At 39.2% G+C, this 19,874-nt stretch overlaps 1 long non-coding RNA gene across 1 annotated transcript; it reads right to left on the bottom strand.

Moving 5' to 3' along the window:
* Nucleotides 1–4,989: 4,989 nt before the first annotated feature.
* On the bottom strand, nucleotides 4,990–19,382 carry LOC140186948 (uncharacterized). The gene is made up of 3 exons (XR_011882979.1): nucleotides 19,284–19,382; nucleotides 17,732–17,783; nucleotides 4,990–5,055 (listed from the first exon to the last, which is right to left on the bottom strand). It is a non-coding gene; the product is annotated as an uncharacterized lncRNA (long non-coding RNA).
* Between the last annotated feature and the right edge of the window lie 492 nt (nucleotides 19,383–19,874).

Raw genomic sequence — 19,874 nt, 5'->3', positions numbered from 1 at the left:
CGCGTCTTACGTCACACGGCCGGCACGTCATACGCTCGGCCTCAGGTACCCGGGGCCAGTGACGTTCGACTCTAATGATGCGCGCCTGCGCGAACTGGGTTCTTGATCGAACTGGTTTGGAGCTATCGTGGGCTTTATCTGACTGGATTTATTTTTATTTATAAGCTGTCATTTGGACATTTTATATTGTTTGAACCATAGTTTTTTTTAGTGTCAGGCCCACAGCGCATGTTGGTAAACGGTTGTAAAGGTTCTGAGGTCCTGCATTCCGCCGTGGCGCCTGGAGGGGTAAGAGGGGAGCTGGAGCCCGTTGAAGGTTCGGGAGCACCACGCTTCAGTTCCAATGGTCCAGGCAGGACTGCCACCAGGGTTAGATTATGATCAGTGATTGCAGAAACGAAAGGAGAACTGATCAAACTGCAGGTGCTGGAATCAGAAACAGGGTGCTGGAAGAAATCAGCTAGTCAGTCAGCATCTGTGTGGAAGGAGAAATGAGCCGAAACGTTAACTCTTTCCATGGTGTATGATAGGTTTTTTCCCCAAAACTTATTTTTATTAATTATAGTTGTAATAAGGGTAATTTAGTTAGGGTTTTTGAGACTGCTGCTTTTTACGATGTATGTCAATGATCTGGACAATGGGATTAATGGATTTGTGGCTAAATATGCCGATGATACAAAGACAGGTTGAGGAGCGGGTAGTGTTGAGGAAAAAGGGAGCCTGCAAAGAGACTTAGATAGCTTAGGGGAACGGGCAAAGAAGTGGCAAATGAAATACAATGTATGGTCATGCACTTTGTTGGAAGAAACAAACGGGCAGACTATTATTTAGATGGGGAGAGAATTCAAAATGTAGAGATTGAAAGGGACTTGGGAGACCTAGTGCAGGATACCCTAAAGGTTAACCTCCAGGTGGTGAAGAAGGCAAATGCAATGTTGGCATTCAATTCTAGAGGTATAGAATATAAGATCGGGGATGTGATGTTGAGGTTCTATAAGGCACTCGTGAGACCACACTTGGAGTATTGTGTGCAGTTTTGGGCTCTTTATTTTAGAAACGATATATTGACGTTGGAGAGGGTTCAGAGAAGATTCACGAGAATGATTCCAGGAATGAAAGGGTTACCGTATGAGGAACCTTCGGCAGCTCTTGAGCTGTATTCCCTGGATCTCAGGGGAATGAGGGGGGAATAGTAGGAGTCCAGGACAAGAGGGCACGACTTCAGGATTGAAGGGCGTCCATTTAGAACAGAGATGCGGAGAAATTACTTTAGTCAGAGGGCAGTAAACCTGTGGAATTTGTTGCCATGAGCAGCTGTGGAGGCTAAGTCATCAGGTGTATTGGGTGTATTGATTAGCCAGGGCATCAAAGGGTATGGGGAGAAGGCAGAGCAGTGGGGATGACTGGAAGAATTAGATCAGCCCATGATTGAATGGCAGAGCAGACTTGATGCTTCTGCTTGACACTTCTGCTCCTATATCTTATGGTCTTATTATGCCATTGATAGGCAAATAGAAAACATTTCTCTTTGGGAAAACTTGTAACTAGATTAAAGATTACATTCACGTCATTTCTGTTCAGGATGTCAGTAACTGAACATGTGGGCTTAAGTTTTTAATGAAGAGAAGGATAAGGACATGTTTACAACCCACTCTTAGAGCACCTCATGAGTTCTCTACCTCAGCAGGGTGGACAATATTTCTGGAAAGAGAACCAGTCAGTTTGATGACACTTTGTCAACAATGGGACAGGAAGGAACACATTTTAATTTGCAAAGATAGTGAGGGAAAGACAGATGAGACAAATAACAAATGTTTGAGCCCAGAATTGCTGTGGGAGTGCGTTGGTATTGGGATAGATAGACATAGATACCTCATCAGGTGTGGGAATTGAGCAGAAAAAATAACGTGCCAATATCACAGATGTACAACTGAAAGAAATGGCTAATTTTGATACGGACAGAGAAACTGAGTTGCTGGAAATTAGATATTTCAATATTGAGTTCAGAAAGCTACAGTGTGCTGAGATGGCAGGTAGGGTGCTGTTCCTAAAGCTCCTTCCAACTGTCCACAAGGCAGATATGTAAGACCACTATCATACTTGCTTCCATTACCATTCCTGGAAATAAACTCGAGGTATTTATCACTCTCTTTGTAAAAAGGTATGTAAGAGTGGGATGAAGAATTAAAGAGGCAGACAATAGGAAGCTCAGGATTGCTCCTGTAAATACTAAAATATAGAGGAGACTAAATTGCGAACAAAAGAGAAATGCAGATCTGGAAAAGTGATGGGGGAAGATGACCTCTGTATATTTAACAAAAATCTGGATGAGTACTTGAAGCCATAATCTGCAAGCCTGTGGTTAACAAGGAAGGAAAGGGGATACAGTAAACCTGAAAATAGCATCCTGTCCATAAATTTATGTAATTCCTTGAGTTGAAGTAAACAAGCGTTTCTGCACACTGAGGGATGGTAGAAATTTGAACACTATTCTGGAAATAGCATTTGCAGTCAGTGTGTCTGTTTACCAGTAATATTGAAGATCAATATGTGGAGTTAAGTCATAGATTAGTCATGAGTTTATTGATTGGTAGGACAGTTTTGACATCCTACTGGTTTCCCCATTATCTATGTTCTCTGCTCCTGTATACTAAAAACTAATATTTATCAATGATTAGAAAAATACAAATATAGTATTCAAAAAGTGACTGGAAAGCATTCACGTTAAATCTTGGTCCTTTAGTGACTCTCCTTTCTGCCTCCCAAAAATAATTTCTTCTTCATGGTGTTGAACCTATTTGAATATTTGCACTAAAACTCTTTGCTCTAAGAAAAACCCTAGTTTTTAATGATTAGTTTTATTTATCATACATACTTGAAACACAGTGAAATGTGCTGTTTGTGTTAACATACAACACACCCAAGAATGGGCTGGGGCAGCCTGCAAGTGTCACCATACATTCAGGTGCCAACATAGTAGTTGTAGAGGATACAAAAATGGATTGAAAGTCATACTGTGGGAGAAGTGGAGAGTGGGATACACAGAATCCATACAGGTTGTGGACCATCCTCCATACTATGTGATAGTTACTAATAGATTGACAAGACCATTTGGTAGAACAGCATTGTGGAGGGTCGTCATGAAGCCACATAGAAATGAACATTGTCGTTTTCAAAGACACTTCCCCTTTTGGTGACCAACAGAGTCCCAGGACGCTGCTGTTGTCATGATCCTGGTGCCAAAATAGCATGCTTACAACATACTAATCCTAATCCATATGTCTTTTTGGAATGCGGGAGGAAACCCACACAGTTAGGGGAAGAACATACAAATCCCTTACAGACAACGGCAGGAATTGAACTCTGATTGGTGATTGCTGATGCTGTAATGCATTATTCATTCCACATAACTGAAGTCCTTCATTTCTGAACCCATTCTGGCATATCTCTTCTATATCTCCTCTAAGGCAATGATTTTCTTCCCCCTGTGTTGCAGGTGAGCTTTAAGTATGCTGATTTTAAAAAAATGTTCATCTTAAATTTCCATTTGTTTGATTCCTTTGTTTGTTGAGACACATGGAGCACATGGACACAAATCAGGCAGGAATCGCAGAATTAAGTTCAGCCTATCTTTGTGGCTTTTTAATTTATCCATTTCATAAGAATTTTAATTTTGATTTTGGGATGTAAACAGTGGAAGCAGTTGTAATGAGCCCAGATGACACAACCTTGGCTCTAATTCTGAAAAATTCAATCCAATGATGTAATTTGGAGTCGTCGTGTGGTTCAGACTGAAAACCGCATTCAGAAGGTGAAAGTGTGGTGCTCAGTGCTATGACTCCCGATACTTTTTTAGCTGGGGCTTGTGAGGAGCTGAACAAAAAATGCTTTTCAGTAATTGTGCGAAGCAAGTTGCAGCCATAGGAAATGGTTTGGGTGGATATTTCCCAAGAGCTCAACAGTGGAGGATAGCAACACATACAAAATGCTGGTGGAAGGCAGCAGGCCAGGCAGCATCTATAGGAAATACAGTCAATGTTTCGGGCCGAGACCCTTTGTCAGGATAAGCTGCAAATCTAGCACAACTCACAGGTGAGGTACAATCTCAACAGTAACAGCATCAATGGCGGAAGAAGCTTAAAAGCTCAGCAAAGTTATTTAAAATGTAAGGAACTGAATAGAATGTCAAAGACAAAGCAACAATGTCCAGTACTGTGTGGCCTAGTGCAGTGGTGTTACCTTGATGTTCAGGGAAATCCATTGATTTGGAGCCTAAAGTTGAGAAAAGATCCACTGGTGTCTGAGGAAGTCATAGAACAGGCAAAATGATATGGATAGTGGAATTTCAATGTGCTTGTTGACTTCTAATTAGGGCTAAAATATACTATCTTTCAGACCCACAATAAACTGTGTTGTTCAGAAAAATCCTAGTGCATCACGGAAAGGAATACTCATTACTTCAATTATTGTATGAACATTGAAACATGGAAATGCAGTTTTTGACAAGACTCAGTGATTCTGTCTATCCAGTAGGTTGCTTCACTCAAAAGCTGCATCCAGCTGGAAAACTGACACTGAAATTGTGAGCCAGGAGCAGGAAATTAAACTGCAAAGGCAGTGCTTTGTTGTGCACATTTAACATGAAACATATAGCGCTGCAATGAAGAAGTGCTTCATTTTGTTGCAAATTTTTTATTGATGATAATTTCGCATTGAACAGATAAAGAATTCTAACAGAAGGTATGATTTAGAGTACATTCGCACTTTCACCACTTAAGTAATTTGGAATAGGTACCAAATAATTTTCTATCAAAGGTAAATACACATATTAAACATTTTAAAAGTCCTGTATAATTTAAGATGTTGACTAGATGTGCAAAACTACACTAAGCTAATTTGTCTTTGCAAAGTTTACATGTGCAAGTCTTTGCAGAGGAGTACTTGAACTTCATAGTTTTTCCATTCCTGCAGTTCAGTGTTGTTTCTTTTTCCTCTATTTCATTTTCTTGACGACATTCACATTTGTGCATCATGCCATTTTTCATGGAAGTAAATCTGAAAAATAACCAAATCATAGTAGGTCAACTTGTGACAAACTGTAATTAAATTAGCATAAAACCAAGTGCATTAGACACTTGGTGTGATGTATCATAGACTCAGTTAGTTACACCTGTATGCTTGCTCATTAATGCAAATATCTAATTAGCCAATTATATGACAATAACTCAGTGCATAAGAGCATGCAGACTAGGTCAAGAGGGCTGTTGTTCAGACCAAAAATCAGAATGGGGAAGGCTAACTGTGGAATGATTTTTGGTGCCAGACGGTGTGGTTTGACTATGTCAGAAAGTGCTGATGTGCTGGAATTTTCACACTCAACAGCTTCTAGAGAATACGGAGCATGGTGCAAAAAAACAAAACCAAAAAAAAAAATCCAGTGAGCAACAGTTATTTGGGCAAAAATACTTTATTGATGAGGACAGAAGAGAATGGTCAGAGTGAATCAAACTGACAGGTGATAGTAACTCAAATAATTAGACATTACATCAGTGGTTTGCAGAACAACATGTCTGAATGCACAACGTGTTGAACATTGAAGCGGGTGAGCTGCCCAAGTAGAAGACTAATAGAGAGGCCACTAAGTGTAAGAACAAACTAATTCTAATCAAATACACAACAGAAGAAAATAAAAGTAGCTACCTAGCCCCTCAGGTCTGACCTGCCATTCAATATGATCATGATCGATCAGCCCTAGAAGGTAGACAGGGTGGTGAAAAAATCTTGTGGTATGCTGGCCTTCATCAGCCAGGGAGTGATTATAGCTGATAGAGTGTTATGTTACAGTTGCAAAAGATATTTGTGAGACATCACTTGGAGAACTGTGTACAGTTATAGCAAAGATACTCTTAAAAGTACATAGAAGGAAGAGAGCAGAGAAGATCTACGAAGGCTTGAATTGGAGTGAGAGGTTGGGCAGGAAAGGACTTTGTTCACCAGAGAGTAGGAAACTTATGGGTGATTTTATATAAGTGTATAAAATCATGTGGGGCATATTTAGGATGAACATACACAGTGTTTTCCCCAGTAAAAGAGAACTAAAATCTAGAGGATATTGGTTTAAGGTAAGAAGGGATAATTTAAAAGGAACCTGAGGAACAATTTCTTCATGTAGAGGGTGGTAGGTATATGAAATGAGAAAGTGGTTGATACAGCTACAGTAACAACATTGAAAAGACACTTGGACAGGACAAATGGATGGGAAGGTTTTGGAGGGACATAGGCCAAATGGTATGAGCTTGGTGGGCAACTTGGCGAGCACTGACAAGATGGGCCATTGTACCTGGCTCTGTGTTGTATTAATCTGTGATTCTAAACCTCAAGTCCTTTACTAGTTCTCCATAGCACTCAATTCCCCAATCATTCAAAAAATAGTCATGAACCTCTAAATATCTCTAATGATCTATCAGAACCTACCAAGATAGGGAATTCTAGAGATTTGCCATCCTCTGAGAAGAAATTCCAATAAATCTGTTTCAATAACAACCCCTATGTCTTGTAACAATGCCCTCTAACTTTGAGGTTCTATGTCCCCTTGGGATCTTCTATGTTCCAAAGTAATTATCTCTTATTCTTATAAATTCCAAAGAATACAGATCCAGTTTCTTTAACCAGATGTGAACAGGCAGTCCTCTCATCGCAGGAATTGGCCTAGTAAATCTACTTTGCATTGTCTTCATTGAAGATCCCAGGGGGCAGTCTCCAGAAATTTGGGGACAAATGCACAGTGCTCAAAGTGAAATTGTAAGTGTTTCACTATTCCTTGATGCTAATCCATGTGTATAAAGGCCAATATTCCAATTGTCCTAGCTACTCTGCACCACATGCTAGCTTGTGATCCACATACAAGAATACTTCTTGGCAGAAACTTTGACTGCTCATTTCCCTTTATAGATTCTCCCTGACCTGTTGGGTTCCTACAGTATTTTATGTTTGTTGCTCCAGATGTCAGCACCTGCAATCTTTTGTGTAACACCTGAATCCTTCTCTATTTCACTCATTTGCATTCTCTCCATTCAGAAAATGGTCTACTGTTTCATTCCATTAACCAAAGTATCTGACATTTCTCCTTTCTATATTAAACTCCATTTGTCACCTTTTTGCCCACTCACTCAACCCATCTGTATTCTGTTGTAGATTTCAAATATTTCAATTGCAACATGTCCTCTCAGCTATTTTACTGTTATTGGCAGACTTGGATATCTTATACTCTGCTCTCACCTCCAGGTCATTAGTATAAATGTTACATAATTGAGGGCCAAGAACTAATCTTTAGGGAAGTCCATATGAAAAAAGACCTGTTTTTTCCACCTGTGTTATAACCAGTCTGGCAGAGCCATGTATCTATTTTTTGTTTGCTTTTTTTTGTGTTGCATGTTTAATAAGGGTAATTTATCACATGGGTTAGGCATGGTAGAAGCAAATGAGTATAGTTACATATTCTTACTTTGTCTCAGTTCAGTTGAGTCTAGTTAGAGCTGGAAACTTGACAGGGGGTGATATTGTTTGTTGACCAATATTCAATTGTTCATTTCTCAGCTGCTAGAACCATAGAAACCACAGCACAGAAACAGGCCCTTTGGCCCTTCTTGGCTGTGCCGAACCATTTTCTGCCTAGTCCCACTGACCTGCACACGGACCATATCCTTCCATACACCTCCCATCCATGTATCTGTCCAATTTATTCTTAAATGTTAAAAAAGAACCCGCATTTACCACCTCGTCTGGCAGCTCATTCGATACTCCCACCACTCTCTGTGTGAAGAAGCCCCTCCTAATGTTCCCTTTAAACTTTTCTCCCCTCACCCTTAACCCATGTCCTCTGGTTTTTTTCTCCCCTTGCCACAGTGGAAAAAGCCTGCTTGCATTCACTCTATCTATACCCATCATAATTTTATATACCTCTATCAAATCTCCCCTCATTCTTCTACGCTCCAGGGAATAAAGTCCTAACCTTTTCAACCTTTCTCTGTAACTGAGTTTCTCAAGTCCCGGCAACAGCCTTGTAAACCTTCTCTGCACTCTTTCAACCTTATTTATATCCTTCCTATAATTTGGTGACCAAAACTGAACACAATACTCCAGATTCGGCCTCACCAATGCCTTATACAACCTCATCATAACATTCCAGCTCTTATACTCAATACTTCGATTAATAAAGGCCAATGTACCAAAAGCTCTCTTTACGACCCTATCTACCTGTGACGCCACTTTTAGGGAATTTTGTATCTGTATTCCCAGATCCCACTGTTCCACTGCACTCCTCAGTGCCTTACCATTAACCCTGTATGTTCTACGTTGATTTGTCCTTCCAACGTGCAATACCTCACACTTGTCAGTATTAAACTCCATCTGCCATTTTTCAGCCCATTTTTCCAGATGGTCCAAGTCCCTCTGCAGGCTCTGAAAACCTTCCTCACTGTCCACTACACCTCCAGTCTTTGTATCATCAGCAAACTTGCTGATCCAATTTACCACATTATCATCCAGATCATTGATATAGATGACAAATAACAATGGACCCAGCACTGATCCCTGTGGCACACCACTAGTCACAGGCCTCCACTCAGAGAAGCAATTCTCTACCACCACTCTCTGGCTTCTTCCATCGAGCCAATGTCTAATCCAATTTACCACCTCTCCATGTATACCTAGCGACTGAATTTTCCTAACTAACCTCCCATGCGGGACCTTGTCAAAGGCCTTACTGAAGTCCATGTAGACAATATCCACTGCCTTCCCTTCATCCACTTTCCTGATAATCTCCTCGAAAAACCCCAACAGATTGGTCAAACATGACCTACCACGCACAAAGCCTTGTTGACTCTCCCTAATAAGCTAATCGATCACTAATCCATTCTATCATCATTAGACTGCTTATTACATTATTATACCACCAGTATTGCTAGTTTTAGTGTTTGTTAGTGTTATCATTGTAAGATTGTTCGCCTCTGCTAGTTTAGTAATAAAAGGATTGAACATGTACCATAGTATTTTCAATTCAGAAATTCGTTATTTTAGAAGCACGTCATACAGTGTCAACTACAGTGCTTGGTCTCAGAGTGGTTTTGGTTTGTATTCAAGTAGTCGCTACATTTTGTCAACAAAAAAAATAGCTATATCAGTGTCTCGAAACTGTTGGTAAAATTGGAACCGCAACCTAGCAGTTTGCAGCAAGTAAACTTTTTGTTGATTCATGTTGTGTATTTCTATTTTGAACACAGTTTTGAATGGTCAGTGCTGCCTGTCCATTGAGCACTGTTGCTTAATCATGTAGTTTTTGCCTGAGGACTCGACAGTTTGTTTTATTGGTGTGCTGATAAACTCCAGTTGCCGGTGAATTGAAAACTGTTTGTTCAGTCTGGTTTAAGTGCTGTGGATGTGCAGACAGCTTGTTTGTTGACTACGTTTATTGAATCGAATTTCGCAGTGCTGCAGGCGAACAAAGAGTTAATTGTGAGTTGTGCAACTAGAAAAAGCAACATGAGTGAATGGAAGCATGGAGTTGACATCAACACACTCACATTGGGGCTGGCAAAAGAGAAATTAAACTTACTTCGAAAGCTTTAGTGGGGAGAATCAAAACTCTTTAAAAGGAATATAAAATAAATGTGAACAAAATTAAAAGTTTAATACCATCAATTAAGAATTTTATGGGAAATAAGGAGAATTCCTTACAGATGCAATCTTGTCTTAAGGACTTGACTGGTCTCTGTGAAGCTGTTGCTAAGCAACATCACATACTGTTGTCATTACTTCCCAAGGTTGAGCAAAACAAACAGAACTAGTTTTTTTCAAACATTGTATACCTTAGGATGATGTAAACCCAAGCACAATGTGTCAAATAACAGTGCTCCCACTTCTGCTGCAGGCATAACATCTTTTGCATCTAATACCTCCTTTACACGCATTAAAATAGAGGCTGATCTAGCTGGGTTAATCGCACAGCAACAATTACTGAAGGACAAACACGCTCCATAGGAAAAGCTACGCAGGAGGAAGGAGCATTTTAGGTTGCAGGAAGAAATAGCTGCACAGATGGCCAAAGTTAATGTGCTAAGGACTTCACATGAGGTGTTTACTCTTAGTCTGCACTAACGAGGCACTCTGAACCTATGTCATATCCAGCAGCTCAAAGGGCTCATGGGGACATTAACTTATAGCATAGAAACACTCTTGTTTCAGTTGATAGAGGTCAAAACAGTATTATTGATATTATGAGTCAAAATGAAATAAAAACCTTATTGGTACAACAGCAACACACATCAAAGTTGCTGGTGAACGCAGCAGGCCAGGCAGCATCTGTAGGAAGAGGTGCAGTTGACGTTTCAGGCCAAGACCCTTCGTCAGGACTAACTGAAGGAAGAGTGAGTAAGGGATTTGAAAGTTGGAGGGGGAGGAGGAGATCCAAAATGATAGGAGAAGTCGGGGGGGGCGGGAGGGATGGAGCCAAGAGCTGGACAGGTGATAGGCAAAAGGGATACGAGAAGATCATGGGACAGGAGGTCCGGGAAGAAAGACAAGGGGTGGGGGGACCCAGAGGATGGGCAAGAGGTACATTCAGAGGGAGAAAAAGGAGAGTGAGAGAAAGAATGTGTGCATAAAAATAAGTAACAGATGGGGTACGAGAGGGAGGTGGGGCCTAGTGGAAGTTAGAGAAGTCGATGTTCATGCCATCAGGTTGGAGGCTACCCAGACGGAATATAAGGTGTTGTCCCTCCAACCTGAGTGTGGCTTCATCTTTACAGTAGAGGAGGCCGTGGATAGACATGTCAGAATGGGAATGGGATGTGGAATTAAAATGTGTGGCCACTGGGAGATCCTGCTTTCTCTGGCGGACAGAGCGTAGATGTTCAGCAAAGTGGTCTCCCAGTCTGGGTAGCCTCCAACCTGATGGCATGAGCATCGACTTCTCTAACTTCTGCTAGGCCCCACCTCCCCCTCATACCCCATCTGTTAGTTATTTTTATGCACACATTCTTTCTCTCACTCTCCTTTTTCTCCCTCTGTCCCTCTGAATATACCTCTTGCCCATCCTCTGGGTCCCCCCCCTTGTCTTTCTTCCCGGACCTCCTGTCCCATGATCCTCTCGTGTCCCCTTTTGCCTATCACCTGTCCAGCTCTTGGCTCTATCCCTCCCCCTCCTGTCTTCTCCTTTCATTTTGGATCTCCCCCTCCCCCTCCAACTTTCAAATCCCTTACTCACTCTTCCTTCAGTTCGTCCTGACGAAGGGTCTCGGCCTGAAATGTCGACTGCACCTCTTCCTACAGATGCTGCCTGGCCTGCTGCGTTCACCAGCAACTTTGATGTGTGTTGCTTGAATTTCCAGCATCTGCAGAATTCCTGTTGTTTGGTACAACAGCAATGCATTTCATTTTTGCCTGAAAGAGAGATCCTAATCTTCGATGGCCATCCATTGCACTATTCTGCATTCATTAGGGCTTTTGAAAAGAGTGTTGAAGACAAGACTGATAGCTATAGAGACTGCCTCTAATTCCTTGAACAGTAGAAATTGCACTAGAGAACCTGTCAGAAGTTGCCAGCATGTTAACCCTAAGAAAGGATATTTAAAAGCTGAGGCTTTATTACAGGAACATAACTTGTTGAACAGCAATTTGCATCTGTCTACATGCAAAAGGCCATTTCTTGGGTACCAATCAAATCTGAAGACATGAAAGCTCTTTAAAACAGTAGTCTGTTTCTTAGAGGCTATTGCAATGAAGAAGTAGAGTACATGTGTGAGCTGGATGAGCCTGCTAATATATTGATTGTTGTAAAGAAATTGCCTTATATACTTAGGGATAAATGGAGAACAATGGTCTGTGAACTGCAGGAAAGGCACAGCTGTAAGACTACTTTCACCGACATTGTTAATTTTATTGAAAGGTAAGAAGAGATTACTACAGATCCAGTATTTGAGGATATACAGGATGCTACATCACCAGCAGTAAGCAGAGGTGTGAACGAATCTGAGTCATAGTTTCATTCTAAGCCTAAAAGAAGCAGCTTTGCCACAATTGTGGCCACTATGAGAGATAAAGCTAAAAATGATCCTGGAAAAGGTCTCATCAGCCAAAAAGGTTTGTCTGTTCTGCGAAGGTGAACATACGGTATATGGATTCATGCTCTCAGCTGGAAAAAAAGGGCTCAGTAATTAGATTGCCTTCCTAAAGGAAAATGGTGTCTGCCTTGGTTGTTTGTGTACAGGACACATCAGCAAGGATTGCAGGAAGCATCTTTCATGCAAGGTATGCAGTGGCAAGTGTCCCAGCATACTTTATATTCACTGTGACAAAAAGGGTGCAGAATTGAAACAAGCTATGAAAGAATCAGACACAACAGTGAGTAGTGCCCTGATATCTAATGGCCTTGTGTGGCTGGTGATCATCATTGTAAACTTGCTATAATTCCAATACAAGTCTAAGAAGGGTAACAAGACAGTGGTTATTTGAGCTTTCTAGATCAAGGAAGCACAGCAGTGTTCTGTGCTGTGGGCCTCATGACAAGCTCAACCTCACAGGAAAAAGGACATGCGTTCTCTTACACACCGTGGGTCAAGAGATGGTCATGAATAACTACATTGTTTCAGGATTGGAAGTTGCTGGCTTGGATAGTAAAAACTATTATCACATGGGTTGGGGCATTGTAGAAGCTTTGCCTCAGTTCCATTAAGTCTGATTAGAGCCAGGGAATGGGCTGGGAGTGATTTTTTGTTAACTGCTATTCATTCATTAATTCCTCAACCAGTATTCAATTACTTATTACACCATTATTTTGATATTAGACTGCTTATCATGTTATTAGGACGAACTCAGCAGGTCAGGCAGCATCAGTCAGAAACGATGAGTCGACGTTTCGGGCCGGAACCCTTCGTCAGGACTGAAGAATGAAAGATAGGGAAGGATTTGAAGAATGCTTGTAGCGTCAGTTGATAGACCAGTAATTTGTGTTCCGGCCCGAAACATCGACTCCTCGTTTCTGACTGATGCTGCCTGACCTGCTGAGTTCATCCAGTGTACTGAAAGTGTTGCTTTGATCTTTTACAGCATCTGCAGATTATTCTGTGTTTATTATGTTATTATACTACTAGTTTCAGTTTCATTAGTTTTATTGCTATAAGATCGTTCATCTTTTTTAGTTCTGTAATAATAGATGGATGGGGTATTTTTGACTTGAAAAATCATTATTTTAGAAGTGTGTGAGACAGTGTCAACCCCCTTCCCATACTTAGTCTCTGAGCGGTTTTGGTTTGCTTTCAAGTAACCACTACACAGTCATTAATTAATGCCATGTGCTCTTGTGCACCAGTCACGTGCTTACTGGAAATTCAAATATACCAAGTCTACAGGTTACACTCTATTGACTCTGCTTAACATATCAAAGACCTCTTGCAAATTTGTCAGATGTGATTTACCTTTCATTAAATAATGATTGGACTACATTAAGCTTTTATATATGACCTGCTATTTTTTCCCTGATTATAGACTCCAGCATTTTGCGAACAACAGATGTTAAACTAACCTACCAATTGTTTCCTGCTTTTTCTTTCCATGTTGAACATAGGATTCACATATGTAGTTTTTCAATTGATTAGTATCCTCCTAAAACTTGATAAGCTTTGAAAACCTTTAACCAATGATACCATTTTCTGTGCATTCCCTTCTTTTAAAAACCATCAGTTGCACACTGTTGGGCCTTGGCATCTTAACTACCTTTAGTCTATTAGCTTTTCCAGTGCCTTGTTCCTCATGAATCAGGATTGTAATTAGTTCCTTCATGGTATTTGAAACTAGCACATTTGTTATATTTGGGGTATCTGCAGTGTACTTCACTGTGAAGATTAATGCAAACTATTGTTTTAACCCACCTATTATTTCCTTATTTCTCGATATTAATTCCCAGTCTCATGGTCTAGGGAGTCCCACATTTCCTTGGCCACCCTCATCATTTTTATATGTTCTTATAGCTCTTGCTGTTTGTTTGATATCACTTTATAGTTTTCTGTCATAATGGGTTTTCTCCAGGCTTCTCTCTCACTGCTAGCTACTGGTCTACCACTGGTTCCTACCATTTTTTAAATTCTAGTTATAGATTTAATATCTTCCTTGTTCCTTTGTTCACCATGGATGATTCATTTGTGGAATCCCTCTTTCTAAATTGGATAATTTCAGTTTATTGTTATGAATGAATTATTTAAATATCTGTCATTGATGCTGAATCATCATTGTGCCAAATTACTCGGCCCATTCTGAACAAATATATCTTCATATCTTGGTAATTGCCCTTAATTAAGTGAAAGACACTGGTTTTGGACCCAAGGTGTTTGCTGCCTTACTGCAAGAAACTACTTCCCCTTGGTTGCTTAGCCACTAGATCTCTTATTGATCCAACCTCATTACATGTGAACAAATCTATAAAGGCCTATTGCATGTAAACACTGAAACATACTATATCAAGAAGCAATCCATGACCCTGTCCACAAATTGCCCTTCCATGGTACCATTTCAGTTTGTTTAGTACAATCATCCTGCAGATTAAAATCACTTGATATTGTTTATGGTCCCCAAATATCCCTTCAATATTTCTGCATTTATCCTTTCCCTATTGAGAAGCAACACTTCCGGGAACTATACACAAATCCCATCTATGTCTTCTTTCTCCAGCTATTCTGTTTTGCTGCCCAAACCCATTGCACATCACTGTCCAGTGCACCTCCATCAGAACTCAGCATTGCTTGACACCTTCCTTGAGAATAACACCACCCCAACTCCTGTCCCTCTTTGCCTATTCTTTTGGAACACTGAATAACCTGGAGTATTGAATTCCCTGTCCTAGTCACCCTGCACAAAATTTCACTGGATCCCGTATTATTCTAACCCAATGTCCCAACATTACTTTTAGTTAAAAGTCCTGCCACAAAAGTTCTGTCCATCTCCAACTCGCTTAAAGCCCTGTAACAATTGTACTTCTGCAACTTGTCACTATATTGATCCAAGCACACTTCGGATGAAGATGAGCCATTCAAACAGCTCCATACCCAGTGCTAATGAACATCTTTTGAACTAAGCATTTGCTTCTCTAAACTTATTTGTCTGACATTAATTTGCATGGGGCTCGGGTAATAATCTTGAGAGTAGTTCCGCCTTTCAATTTTGCCCCATGCCACTCAGAATTCCTCAGCAGAACTTCCGTCATCTTTCTAACTATATATTTAGTGCCGTGTAGCACAGTGGGATTCACCAGATCCCACATGTTTCAACCACTGCATTTCCTGCCCAGCCAACTCTGTTCAATGTAAGTAGCTAGATGAATTACAGTACATTAATTAGTTTGAAGGAATTGAATATGTTTCCTATTTGCACTCCTGACATAAACTAACACCCCCTGATTTAAATCGGGTGGCCAATCAGAAGTGAATGGGAGTGAATATTCACTGATCACCTGCTGCTGTCCTGTCACATGACACTTAGGTACTGAAAATCAGAAGCAAACTTGTAACCAGATCAGTGTCTTCCCATTCTTTAAAACTGAACTCTGCTTCAGTCCTCCCTCTTTCTCTGCTCTCCAAGTCTTGGGCTTCCTGCTCTTCCACAAATTCACCTTTACTCACTACATTGCATTATAGTTAAACTTAAAATACTGATTACTGTCATAGCAAAAGAAACTGTTTAATGCTGACTATGCATTTACTTCTACAGTTTTGTACTATTGCTGGATGACTAGCTTCCTTTTCTTTCCACGACTTTAGCTGTTATTTGTTGTATCAGCCGATAATCATTCCACTTCTTTGTTTTTCTCTCCCCATGCCTTAACCTATTTACATATTCTTTAATCTCCTCGTAGAGTATAAATGCAAACCAGAGATTCTCTGAACTGCCAGGAATTCTAACCTTTTTACATGTACTAATTTATTGTATGATTTAAAACACAGCAAATATATTAAATCACATGACTTACATGGAAAATGACCTGCAAAATCCTTCACATGAGTTCACTTCAACAAATGCTGAACATTTGCCCTTGGTTAATCTAATCTGCTTAGGTTTGACTGCACATCGTTGGACTGTGCAGAAATAATAATGTGGAAATTATAGGAATCAATCAATATCTTAAAGTTATTTTAAATGCATAATAAAGAAAACTTGAACTTTAAATTACATTGATTAAAACTGAAAAAGGTGCATTTGGCAAAATGTTCTTTTATACTTTTTGTCATGATAAAACTTTACATCTGCAATAAATGCCAATCCATGTACAGAATTTACATTTTGTTCTCATAATGATGCAAGTGGCTTTCAAACTTGGACAAACACATTTGTTGGTGCAATGTGCTAGTTGTTGGTGATGTTCAGTGGTTGACAAAGCCAGAAGAGTGAAAGCTTGGGCAGAAATGGCACAAAAAGCAGAAGTCTGGACATCTGTCATGTATTTGCTCACTTTTTCAACCTGTTCAAATTAGCCTGGCCCTTCTCTGCATTCTCTTCATGATACAGCCACCCACCCAGCTTTATGTAGTTTGCAAATTTGGGAAATATTTAATTTCCTCATTCAGATCATTAATATATACATTATAAAAGCTGGGTTTTTAGAACTGATCTATGTGCTACTCAGCTGCAGAGATAGACTGGTTTTGACACAGGTCAGAGTTGCAACCCAGCTTTTCTATTGTGAAAGCCTATCAGTGTTTTTGGTATAAGGCAGCTAAAGCTTAGTGGAGGAGCAGCAAGATCAACCCACTGGATCAAATCAACTGAGTGTGGATAGACAAGGACCATAGCTAGCTCTCAACAACAGGCCAAGATCATTAAGACCTAATTCAAAGCTTTTGATACAGACACTTCAACTTAATTTTCATCAGCTGAAAAATCCTAATAAAGTAGTGGATACAGCTTAGTCCATCATGTGTAAAGCCCTCCCCATATTGAGCAGATCTACATGGAACACTGCCACAGGGAAGTAGCATCCATCATCAAGGATCCCCACCATCCAGGCTGTGCTGTCTTCTCGTTGCTGCCATCAGGAAGGAGGTACAGGAGCCCCAGGACCCACACCACCAGGTTCTGGAACCTCAAACCAGAGGAGATAACTTCACTCACTCTATCACTGAACTTTCCTACAATCAATGGACTCAGTTTCAAGGACTTTTCACCTCACATTCTTGATATTTATTGCTTATTTGTTTATTGTTATTATTATTTCTTTTTTCTTTGCTTTTTGTATCAGCACAGTTTGTTGTCTTTTGCACATCGGTTGTTTGTCTATCCTGTTGGGTGCGATCTTTCATCGATTCTATTGTGTTCTTTGAATTTCTTGTGATTGCCCACAAGAAAATGAATCTCAAGTTTGCCTATGTTGACATGTATGCATCTTGAGAATAAATTTACTTTGTACTTTAATTTTGTTCCAATCAAGATGGCCTAAGCACAGTTCTCAATTTAATAATGGCATGAAAACCTGACAGGAATATGCCTTGCTTCAATGCCTTTTTAGAAATGGTATATAGAAAGAATGAATAGAAAACTTTAGGACACAGCATACACATTTTATGGCTAAGTTAAATGTAGTTACTTTTGTGTAACAGAAATGGAAATTTCTCCAGTTCTCATTTTTATATACTGCACAATGTATATCATTTATGGTCCAATATAGTTTGATAGCTTTAAAACGACTTACCTTCTGAGGGACAATCATAGCAGCAGTGGAATTCATCCCATACTTCGGAAGCCTAAATAAACGGAAAATATTGAATTGCACCACTGTTTACATTTTATTTAAATTTTGATTAATATATGTGATGTTTGAAAATTACACAGAAAATACAAATAAAGGCGATAATGAAAAATTGGTTCAAGTCAAATTATGGCAGAAATCAATTGAAATTAATCACCTCTTTTTGAAACATTACTTTTCCAGGTTATTACAGAAATATTTATTTCAGTCATCTATAACAAGAATATGGAGATGCCATGTAATTGTGATTCCATCTATTTAATATGTGGGGCTAAATGTTAATGGTTCTGTTAGTGGTCAATTTGTATTTTACAATTTCTCTTTTTCACAGCATTTAGATTTGTGTTTCTTTCAAATATGTTTTGTATTCTGTGGCACTCTGTGACGTTATGGTGAAATTACGATTATATTCTGAAATATCGTTTCACTGTCAACTTTCTTTAAATCATTTATCATATACTTTGTAATTTCTAATGGCAGTGCTTTGTAAAGAAGTACTTACTGTCGTGTCAACAGTAAATCATCCCTGCTTAATATGTCAAAGAATTGTTGCAAAATAAACTTTTCTCAACCTGTTAATATTTCTTTACTATCATTTTAGATATATCTATGTTTATATTGGTAAGTTTTTCATGTTATCCTGTGATCAGATATGAGTTGATGAAATCAATTTACATTAATGTGTTTAGCTGAATAAATAAACTAGTGGAATGCACTGTCAAGTCAAATGTAGCATCTTTAAATGTATATTAAGGTTTTCCTTATTCCTTTTCGATAAACTGACATAACAGACTTGACTGAATTAAAATAAATCATTACAGCCTGACGTTTCTCCCTCTGACACGATCGCAGTTTTTGTGTCAGTTTGTAATTTGTTCCCAACATAAGTGAAACTAATAAGATTAGCCAATAGAGTTTTATGAAAGCTATTAAAACCAGCATTTAGTCCAGTAATTTGGGCTACATTGAAACCACTGTTACTGATATGAACAAGCTTATCGATGGTTCCTACACGTTAAATAAAAATCTCTTGAAGGATTATGTTTCTCGCCATCTTTTATGATTCTATTACTGGTAGAAACTTTACAAGTGTTTTGGAAATCCAAAAATGTGTTTCTTGTTTTGCAGATCTTTTATGTTTATCACTGATTAGTGAATTTGTTGCACTATTAAGAATTATAGAGAAATACATAAATGTATCAATAACAAAAACAGAAAACGGTAAAAATTTTCAGCTGCTCAGTCAGTATCTATGGAAAGAGAAGCAGTTAAACTGTCAGGTTAAATAGACTTTGTCAGAACACTTTATCTGTACCTGAAACATTAACTCTACTTCTCTTTCCACAGATGCTTCCAGACATGCAGAGTGTTTCAAGCATTTTCTGATTTTAAGACTTACAGAATTTGCTGCTTTTTAAAATTTTCAGTACATTGGTGTTATGAAAGTCAGGACAAAAGGAACCTTGTACAAATTGAACACTTTTTTTATACAAACCTCATCACAGCTTGGTTGAGAAGAACATGTTATTTTAGTCTCTACAACCACACCTTTTGTACATGTGAAGTGCACACATGTGTTATTGGGCTGAAACCAACTTTCACCTTCCTGAAATAGAAGAAATATATTCATTAAAAAAAGTTTAAATAAACTTAATATGTCTGTTTGTATTTGATAATGTGGGAAGAGAAATGGTAGTTAAATCCAGAGAAATATGAGGAGTTGTACTTTGTAAGAAGTGTAAAATTTAAATGGTAAATGACAGAATACTCAGACTCACTGGTGTACAAAGGATTCTGGACATGCATATCCATAGTTCTCTGAAAGTGGCAACACAAATAAATAGGACAGAATACAAGGCATATTTATGTTCATCAGTTGGGGAGTTGAGTATAAGAACTGCTAGGCCACATTTTGAGGATTCTGCAAATCTGGTTACCATATTATAGGAAGGATGCAGAGACTTTGGATGTGGTGCAGGAAAGATTCACCAGGATGTTGCTGGAATTATAGAGTATTCGCTATAGGGAAAGGTTAGTCAAAATCAAAATTGGATTATTTCCTCTGGAGCTTTGGAGGCTGAGGGGT

The sequence above is a fragment of the Mobula birostris genome, chromosome 23 (genome assembly GCF_030028105.1).
Source record: "Mobula birostris isolate sMobBir1 chromosome 23, sMobBir1.hap1, whole genome shotgun sequence".
Lineage (NCBI taxonomy): Eukaryota > Metazoa > Chordata > Chondrichthyes > Myliobatiformes > Myliobatidae > Mobula > Mobula birostris.
The sequence above is the reverse complement of the archived record's forward strand: the minus strand, read 5'-3'. Positions and strand labels throughout refer to the sequence as shown.